The sequence below is a fragment of the Xenopus tropicalis genome, chromosome 2 (genome assembly GCF_000004195.4).
Source record: "Xenopus tropicalis strain Nigerian chromosome 2, UCB_Xtro_10.0, whole genome shotgun sequence".
Taxonomy (NCBI): Eukaryota; Metazoa; Chordata; class Amphibia; order Anura; family Pipidae; genus Xenopus; species Xenopus tropicalis.
The window spans coordinates 148,531,659-148,541,937 of NC_030678.2; positions in this window are offsets into that span (position 1 = coordinate 148,531,659).

The window sequence follows — 10,279 nt, forward strand, 5'->3', positions numbered from 1 at the left end:
GTATTTTTGCAGAGGACTATTTTTTTAGGCACAATCCTGACTTGTAGTTTAATACAGCGAAACTGTGGCTGTTAGTGCATACTCTGCGATATTCAGAATAAAGCGATAGTCGTGCATGTTAACCGTGACTTCTTCATGGTACTATATGGGTCCAGGGAGGTTGTCTCAGGCCCAGACGGCAATCTGGCAAAAGGGCTGCTGTAAGATGCCATAGTGAGTTAATATTTATTGGGCTGGGGGGGCTGTGCCAGCAGCTGTACTGCCAGGGCCTATTCTGAATCCTCGTCTGGGCCTGGTCACATTCTAATTCAGATCACTAAGGGGCACATTTACTAATCCACGAGCGTCCGAATGCGTTTTTTTCGTAATGATCGGTACTTTGCGACTTTTTCGTGAATTGTCGCGACTTTTTCGAGCTCAATACGAAAGTTGCGACAATTCGCAAAAGTCATAATGGCTATGAAAAAGTCGCGACAATTCACAAAAGTCATAATGGCAATGAAAAAGTCGCAACAATTCACAAAAGTTATAATGGCAATGAAAAAGTCACGACAATTCACGAAATTTGTAATGGCTATGAAAAAGTCGCGACAATTCACGCAAGTCGTAATGGTTACGAAAAAGTCGCAACAATTTACGGAAAAGTTGTAACGGCGACGAAAAAGTCGCAAAATGTTCGTTTTCCAATCTGAATTTTTCTCATTCGGATTCGGATTCTTGGATTAGTAAATTAGCCCCAAAGGCTCAGTTAAGGTAAAGAAACAGGTGAAATGGGGGATAGTAGTAAAATTGGGTTGTTATGCAGCATTGTGCCACTGTTGGCTGTTTGTATTGTAGGCTAATTTTATTATCTGCAACTGTTACTTTTAGGGCTGTGGCACAAGGGGAGATTAGTCGCCTGCAACAATTCTCCCTTGTGGGCGACAAATCTCCTCGAGATTTGCCACAGGCGAGAATGTAAATCGCCAGTGGGATGGTATATGCTGCACCACGATCCCCAAAGTTGCCTTGAAAGGAAATTTTGCCACTGCGTATGCAACCCCACCGGCGATTAACATTCTCGCCGGTGGGATTTCATTTCGGGGAGATTAGTCACCTGCCACAAGGCAGATTTGTCGCGGGCGACTAATCTCCCCGTTTGTCACGGTCCTTAGACAGAAAGGAAAGTAGAGTTTTAAGTCTGTCCAGTACCTAGGGTTGCCACCTTATCTTAAAAAAAAAATACTGGCCTTCCTATATTTTAATCATTTTTCCTTATTAATAATATTGGCTTCAAGCTGATGATGCTTGCCAGCAATGTTGCTGGGGATGAAAGTTAAAAACTTATAAAAAAATATAATAACTATATCGGTGTGGTCATTTGGCCCGTGTCAGTATGATAAGTTAGAGCAGCAGAGTCCAATGATGTCTTACAAAGAAGTCTTGGAGGGCCCTTAAATTCGCACACAAATGTACATGTGGCTTACATTTTTCTCTGAGCACCAATACATTGGCTCAGCCTGCCCTATAAAATGAGCACAAATATGTGCAAGTGCAGAGAAGAAGGCCCAGGGATGCAACAGGTTTCTCTGTCTTGCACCTCTGTATTAAAAAAATAACACCACTAGCACACACATTAACTAAGAAAAACATGCGCTGCAACTTGGGTATTATTAACCAATTTAGACGCCAAGGCGTATTTGTTTCAAGTTGTAGGACAAGTTTTCCTTTGACAATCCAAGTCCAAGCGTCTAAGAGAACAAGACTCACAAACTGAGCACTCAGACCCTTTAAAATAAACTATAAATGAATTGTATTTTATGCAACTGATAACTGACTGCACACATATGAAATGTAATTAATAAAAACAATTTAAAGGAGACATATCCTATAAAAATTATGAATGTACCAGGGAATTATACTTCTCTAGATATAGAAGGATTGTGCTTAAAAAAGTTGTGTTTCTGACTGATTTATTGAGAAATTCCACAAAAACCCCACTAGCCCCGCCCATCTGTTCCACTTCCTGCTGGCTGAATTCTCTGGATGAGCTGGGGAGCCGGCAGCCGACCGTACCCTGCACTGTGGGATAGGAACCAATCAGCAGCTAGGCTGACCTGATAGGGAACTAAAGCCTGTCTTTGCTTGTGTGAGTGCAGGGATGTGATAGGCTCTCCCCCTCCTACTGTGCTTCTGGCAGGGACCGTTAGGACACGCCCACCCCTCATGTGAAACACAGACAGGGACCTGAAAAGATCTATAGGGAGCTCCAATAAAGGTGCCATTGTTACAGATAGGGTTAATGTTTAGCCCAAAGGGAAACCAGCACCGGATATTATTCATAATTGCCTACAAAATTACCTTTTTTTCCCATTTATCCAATATGTCTCCTTTAACCAGAATTTTAAAGGAGACTTTTTGGATTAATGGGAAAAACCCTAATTTTGTAGGCAATTATGAATAATATATGGCGCTGGTTTCACTTTGCCCTCCCTATAGATCCTATCACTTGCACTCACACAAGCCAAGACAGGCTTCGGTTGCCTATCAGGTCAGCCCAGCTGCTCATTGGTTCCTATCCTACAGTGCGGAATTTTTCCAATTCGGATTCTAATTCGTGTCTTAGTAAATCAGCCCCTTAATGTTAAATATTTATCCAAATTCTGCAAAAATGTGCCAAGATTGCACCAAATTGTAAACTGTAACAGGTGATAGAGCCCTGTTTGTTAAAGCTTTTATGTTCTTTTCTACACAGTACAGACATGGGACCTGTTTTCCAGAATGCTTGGGACCTGAGGTTTTCCAGAAAATAATTATTTCTGTAATTTGTATCGTCATACTCTGAGTCTACTAAAAATCATTTAAACAGAAAAAGAAAATAATTTTTTACAATTTGAATTATTTGATAAAAATAGAGTGCATGTAAGATGGCCTTCCCTTCATTTGGAGCTTTCTGGATAACGGGTTTCCAGATAACAGATCTCATACCTGTACAAATGGTAGGTTGCTATATAATATTTAAATAACTATTCAGTAACAGCTGTAATTTTCATGGAAAGCTTTTTAAAAACAGCACTGGACCAGTTACTAATACATGTTTTATGGCAAACAATGGAAAAGTGTAGTACTTGAAAAAGGAATGTGTTTTATCTCAAAAAGTTGTTGTAAAGTTGTGTCTTTTTGATAGTTGCCTGTTGTGTATACTCCCCTCCCTGCAGAGGTTCATTTTAAATTTGTATGCTGATATTAACATTTCTGGAAAAATCAACAATGAGTCACCTATATGGAAAACACCCCCTTTCAGCAAGAGAACAATCCGTGTAATGGTAAAGTCAGACTACACATTGCTTATTTGCAAAAGGCTTTCTTGTAACACTGAAAATGTGGAGTGTGTGCATTTTCCCAGAAATGACCATTCTATATACCGAGTTCTGCATGAAGTAGTAAGTGAATTTCTGCGAGACTAAGTTGGAGTGGCTTGTCTGTTCACCTTCCTTACATTCCAGAAAATGTTTTTTACAGATATGTGTGGCTTATGTTAACCATATATCTAACTTTGTTGCTACAGTATATATTGAGGATTAGTTTGGAGCCAAATAAATAAAATGTTATTTCAGTTTCAGAGCCCTAGTCCCATGGAAATCTGTGGAGAAGGCTTGGGGCTTATTTTTTATTTTCTTTTATAAAAAAGTTATTTAAGTATACAAATCAGTTACAAAAGCACAGTATTTTTCTTTAGTTTAACTGCTACAGCTAAATAGTGTACCTCTGTGTTGATATTCACATATAGCATTCATGTGTATTAAAAACTCATGTAATTATGAAATTCTACCTTTCCATATTAGGGACTCATAGTCCATATATCTTTTCTAAGGGGCACATTTACTAATCCACGAACGTCCGAAAAGTGTCCGAATGCGTTTTTTTCGTAATGATCGGTATTGTGCGATTTTTTTTGTAAATCGTCGCAACTTTTTCGTAGCCGTTGCGACTGTTTCGCAAAATGTCGCAACTTTTTCGTAACGTTACGACTTGCGCGAATTGTCGCGACTTTTTCGTAACCTTCACGTCGAGTATGAAAGTTTCGGATTCATTCAAGCTTCAATATCGTGACTTTTCTTGGGCCAGGTTGGAGCTGCAGAGTGCCATTGAGTCCTATGGGAGGCTTCCAAAATCATGCAAAGTCTGAAAGTTTTGCCCGCCGTTTCCGAGCGCTCAATACGAAAAAGTCGCGACAATGTACGAGCAAATCGTAACGGCTACGAAAAATTTGCGACTTTTCGCGCAAGTCGTAACGGTTACGAAAAAGTCCTGACAATTTACGATAAAGTTGTAACGGCAACGAAAAAATCCCAAAAAATACGAAAAAGTCACAAAATGTTCGTTTCCAATCCAAATTTTTCCCATTCGGATTCGAATTCATGGATTAGTAAATCAGCCCCTAAGTGTAAATTTTTCCACCAAATATGGGGTGCATAAGCGTGTGCTCAGTTTAAAATATATGCATGAAAATGTAAGCATGATTATGAGCTAGGTTTGCACTCATGCTGGTACCGTGTAATTGGAGGAAGTAGTCACATTGTGCCTACATTCTTTTTGCGAGTATACATAGTATATATATATACAGGAACATAGTAAGTTAGGTTAAAAAATGACTCACATCCATTAAGTTCAACCTTTTATTGAACAAACATTACATCATGGTTATGCAATGATTCAATGGTCAGGTATTCCCTGACTTAGGGTGGTCATATACTGTAACTTTGCCAAGCGAGCAGATCCTCTCCCGATATGCCCACCTATGGGCGATATTGGGCTAACTCGATCATTTGACTCTAGGGCCAAACAATCTAATTAAATGGCGGGCATAAGCACCGCCGGTCTGGGGACCACATTAATAAGCCAATGCAGTCCCCGATCCAGAGATCGGCCAGATCTGTCGAGGAGGCCTGCCAGTGCTGAAATTGATATCAGCAGCTGAAATCAGCCCCTGTATGGCCATCGTTAGATAAAATGACACTTTTCATATTAAAAGGCTATGTTTTACCCCAGGATTTGTTGCATCTTTGATTTAAATTGGCTGTAGCACCCGAACATCTTCTTTTTCCGTATAATTGCTTCCACAGTGTATTGCTATCAGCTTTCTTCGGTCTCTCCATTTGTTGAATCCTGCATGAAGGCTGCCTTCACCCCTGCCCGTGTATCATTTCGGTTCTGTGCCCTTTATTTCAAACCACAGTTTGATTTATGTTGTGAAATCTATGTTATGGAGAGTGAAACATCCCTTCATCAGGATGTACCCTCTGTATTATTTTATGAATATACATATGGTCATTTTTGCCATGTTCTATCATGGAAAATGTTAAAAAATCTCATGTACTCTGACAGACAAATTCAATTTGTTCCAATAGGAAAGCTCCTTTTGGCAGATTCTTATACTCGTAGATGGAGATCTTTCAAGAAAGCATCTTCAAATAAAACAGTAGTGTGGAATATATTTGGGCATTGTAATCACTGCTAATGACAGTAATATAAACATAATTGTTGCCAAAACTACTTGCTTAGACAAAACCCATTGCATTATTATGGTTTGCCCTGTTTGTATTTTAAGCAAGATTTAAGAGTCCTTCTTCAATTTTCTGTTAATTTACTTCACAAAAGAATATGTTCCTTGATGAGGTCACGAAAAGAAAACAAATAAAGGACTTTTTGTTCCTTTGTCTCAGAACTTTCAGAAAAGGTAAACATAACATCTGACAAGAAAGTCAACAGATCCATGCAAGAAGTCAATATAATTATCCTGGGTAAAGTTTAAATAGATAGTATTCTAAAGGGGACAGTTATAATTGTGAAACAATTATAAATGCTTAAAGGAATACAAATGTAAAATGTTTTACATTTTATAAATTGCAATTAAAGTTTGCAATAATTTGGATAAGGAAGAGCTAACTGCAGCTTACTGACATTTCTTTAAAACTCTTTGTCTTGGGCTTTTGCCACAAGGGTCATTCATGTAGGTTTTCCTACCCATATTTACACAGATCACTTTGATGCTAAATTCCATAGTAGAAAATATGCACTATTTTATGTCTTGAAAGCATGCACTAATACACAAATATAGTTAATATTTGCTCAAAGGAGAAGGAAAGTAATTTTGGCATTTAAATGCCGATAGATTTGCAGCATTAGTGCCACCCAGAACAATATATTTATGCTGCAGAAAGCATTGCCATACCTGAGTAAAGAGCCCTAGAAGCTTTCCCAATTTGCTTTAGACAGGAGCTGCCATTTTAAATAGCTTCCTGCTCTAGTTCTAGCTGTTAGAGCTGAGATCACACATTCCTAAGCGTGGGGGAGCAGGAGAGAGGAGAGAGCTGCACAGACTCTGGCCACGGGAATTAAGGATGTTTCTGAGAGAGGAAGTCAGACACCTGAATAACAGGTTTACAAAAATGGAGACAAGACAGCCTGTGTTTATTTTGATAGAGGACTTTCTCTGAGTGCTTATGGCTGTATTTACATAGACCTTTCTGATAAAGCTTACTTAGTTTTTACCTTTCCTTCTTTAATCATACTAGGTCAGTGCTGCCTGGACACTAATGTAATGGACTTTCCAGGCACAGATGTAGGGAAAGAGAATAATTTCCCTAGTTCAGCAACAGCTGAAGGGCTGCAGGCTGTCCAGGTAGGGAGCCAAACCATCTCATTTTCCTGGGGTCTCCTCCTCACCAACTCTGCTACTGGGACTTCTCAACAGTGTTGGTTTCGCATATTAAAGCCTATTCATGCACTGTGCACAGTTCACAGTTTCAAGAAATTGTTTACATTGTATCTTGTTGGGTGCACAAACCACAGATGCTTAAACAGTGACATTTTCCATCTACTGTAGCAGTCACTTAATATGAGCATGAGCCCAAATTTTCTGGTAAACACCTGTGTCTTATACATCCACTGTTTCTTCTAATTATTTGTAGGTTTTGCGCTCAGTAAATATATTATTGTTATATACTTAGGCATTACATTGGTAAATTATATTTGACATGAACATGTTTTCTGAGTATTTCCTCACTTTGTTCTGTGTGTTGGTATCATAATCGGGTTAAAGGGAACCCTGTGTAAATATGAAATACAGATTAGTAAACCGTGGCAGCCAATTAGGAATTAACATTAACTGGCAATGCAGTAAAGATTCAAAGAAACAGTAGTTAAAAGTGTCAAATCTCTGTGTCTTTAACTTTATTCTCCATACTTCTGCAGTTCCACTTTTTGTGGTTTAATGTTCCCAAAGATACCTGTAAGGAATTATGGGACTGCATATAAAGACACAGAGCAGGAATTGTGCATGGATGTATAACCAGTCTATTAACAGAAAATCCATATTTTCCTGGGAAGAACCCTCAGGATCATTACAGAATTACTGTTCTTCCTTCCATATCATGATGTTGATTTTCAGTTAGTTACTGTCTGTGGAGTCATAATAAAAGATGAAACACCCTTGCATAACTTATTAACTAATTCATGTGTGAGGTTCTTCCCTCAATATGTCATTACATGTCATTACATGTTCGAAAGTATGTGGGCCTTTTCCTCAATTTTCAGATTATAAAGCTCTTATAGTAGCTCAAGTGTTTCAAATAAATATTTGTATAATGTTTACATCAAAAAACAATTTAACACCATGAAACTTCATAAAACACCTAACTTGAAAAATGTAAGAACCAAAATTTAACAGTAAATTCAGACCATATATAATATATATTACACATCAGATACAGCAGTTAATTTCTTAAAACACTGTTTTTTTGGCCAAACACACCACAATTCATAAATCCAAAATGCTTCCTTTTGTAGATGCTGTGTATTCACATCCCCACCTCTAGGGGTCAGTGGGATGTAATCAACTGGGTAATTTGAAACAGGACACTGTGTGCTTTGCAAGCATTAATAGAATCTGCCATCACAACATCACCTAGCAGGGCATTCCCCAACCTCACTGCCCTCACCATGAATAACTACCCATGCTGCTTCAAATGAAAGTTCTGTTCCTCAAGTTCCTGATTGGGGTGGCCTGTGGCATTGATCTTTTCTATGGGAGAAATTATCTACCACTACCTATCTATGGGGGAGATTTATTAAGACCTGAACGGGTCCGAACGCGCCGAGCGGATTTGCGCCCGATTTTTTCGATCGGGCACACGAAAAAGTCGTGCAAAAAGTTGTGTGCCCGCGCGAAAAATTCGGAAAGACTGCCGCTGTTTGCAATGGTTTGGTACGAAAATTACGTGACTTTTGGATCGCCAATACGATTTTTTCGTGACTAATACGATTTTTTCGTAAGCATTTTCGGGATATTTGCGATCTTCAGAAATTTTCGTTTCCAATCCGAATTTTTCCCATTCGGGATTCGAACTCGGGTTTTGATAAATCTGCCCCCTCTGTCCCCTGAATTGCCTTTTCTTCACAGCAAAAAAACCCAACCATGACAGTCTTTTAATTCCTCACACTGCTACCAGTTTATTTGCACGTCTCTGCATTCTCTTCATCTCATTAATTTCCATATTAAGGACTGGAGCCCAAAACTGCACTGCATACTCAAGGTAAGGTCTTACCAGGGACCTATAATGAGGCAAATTATGTTTTCATCCCACAACTTAATGCACTTTCTTATGCAAGACAGAATTTTTTTTGCTTTAGTGGCACTGGCACGTCGTCACTTCTTGTTACCGACAAAAATCGACCGATCGTTATCAATTAAACAAACCCCCAACATTACATTTAGTGGGTAACTCACTTTTATATTATTTCTACCAAAAGTACATAACTTTGCGCTTATCAACACCGAACCTTACTTTCCAGTTTGCCATCCAGTTATCCATTTAGACAAATTGCTCTGCAAAGTGGCAGTATCCTGCATGGAACTTTTTGCACAATTTAGTATAATCAACAAAAACAGAAAAAGTACTTTCTATGCCCACCTCCAGTTCATTAATAAACAATTAAAAAAGCAAAGGACCAAGGACTGACCCCTGCAGTACTCCACTTACAACACTGGTCCAATTAGAAAATGTTCCATTTACCACCACTCTTTATAATCTAAGCTTTAGTCAATTTTCTATCCAAGTACAAATATGTTCCAGTTCAATATTCCTTAATTTAACCATTAAACTTGTATGTGGTAATGAATGAAATACTTTCACATTCACTGCCATCCCAGAGTCTAGGCACCTAAATACCTCCCTCATAAAAGGCAATTAAATTAGTCTGGCACTATGAATATTAATGCATTATCTTATATGTCTTGCTGTTTTTCCCTAATACACAAGGTCACACAAGCATTTTATTAAATAAATTACATTACGTGTTGTACATGTTAACCTAAGTTTAATATAATGATTGTTTGCTACTATGCAGATGACAGAAGGTGTCTCTCAGGCTAAAGTATAATGCAGTATAATACAGTTACCACAGTGGAATACAGTACACTTTTTTAAATGAACTAACAGCAGTTTATCACATACTCGTTTAAGAAGTTATATTTAGCAAATACAGGCATTTTGCCACTTGGGCAAGAAATAACTCTGTGGGTAGGCACTAAAATTATCTGCATTCCTCCCTATTGATATGAGCACCAATCACTATAATTATGGGTATTAGGTGACTATTGCGTGATGATTGCCTTTGGTGGTGAATTGAAACAGTTTATCTCCTATAGTTGCTACACGTCACATCGTCCTCAGTTTCAGTTCCTACAAAGATATTTCTCCACCAAGATCCCTGCAAGAAGAAAACATCAGATACAAATAAGGTGATCAAATAAAATGTTGTTTGATGTAACCATTAAAGTGAGCGATTGTAGAGTGATCTGTTTATATATCTATATAATTAACACCTCAAGAACTCATTAGGTTCCATTCATTCTACTTTCTAGTGGTATTCACTTCATGTACTAACTCTTTTGAGTTCAAGTGAGAACAAGAGCACACAGGGTTATCTAAATAATGTCCCTGTATATTCTGGCTCTTTCTCAAGTGATGAGTTGCCTTATCTTTGAATTCATATTATTGCTGATTTGTATCACATTCAGCCACTATTTTAATTGCCTGGCTGTTATTTTTGATCTCAGCAGTAGAAATCTTTATTGAATATAAAGTAATTAAATCATTGTTTACAAATGCAAACATGGTTCAAATATGCACAATACTATCCTAAATAATACACGAAAATGCATATGAGATAAAATAGCATGTTTTTCAAAACAGAATTTTAAAGAGCTCCATATATCACTGTCCTTACACACAGC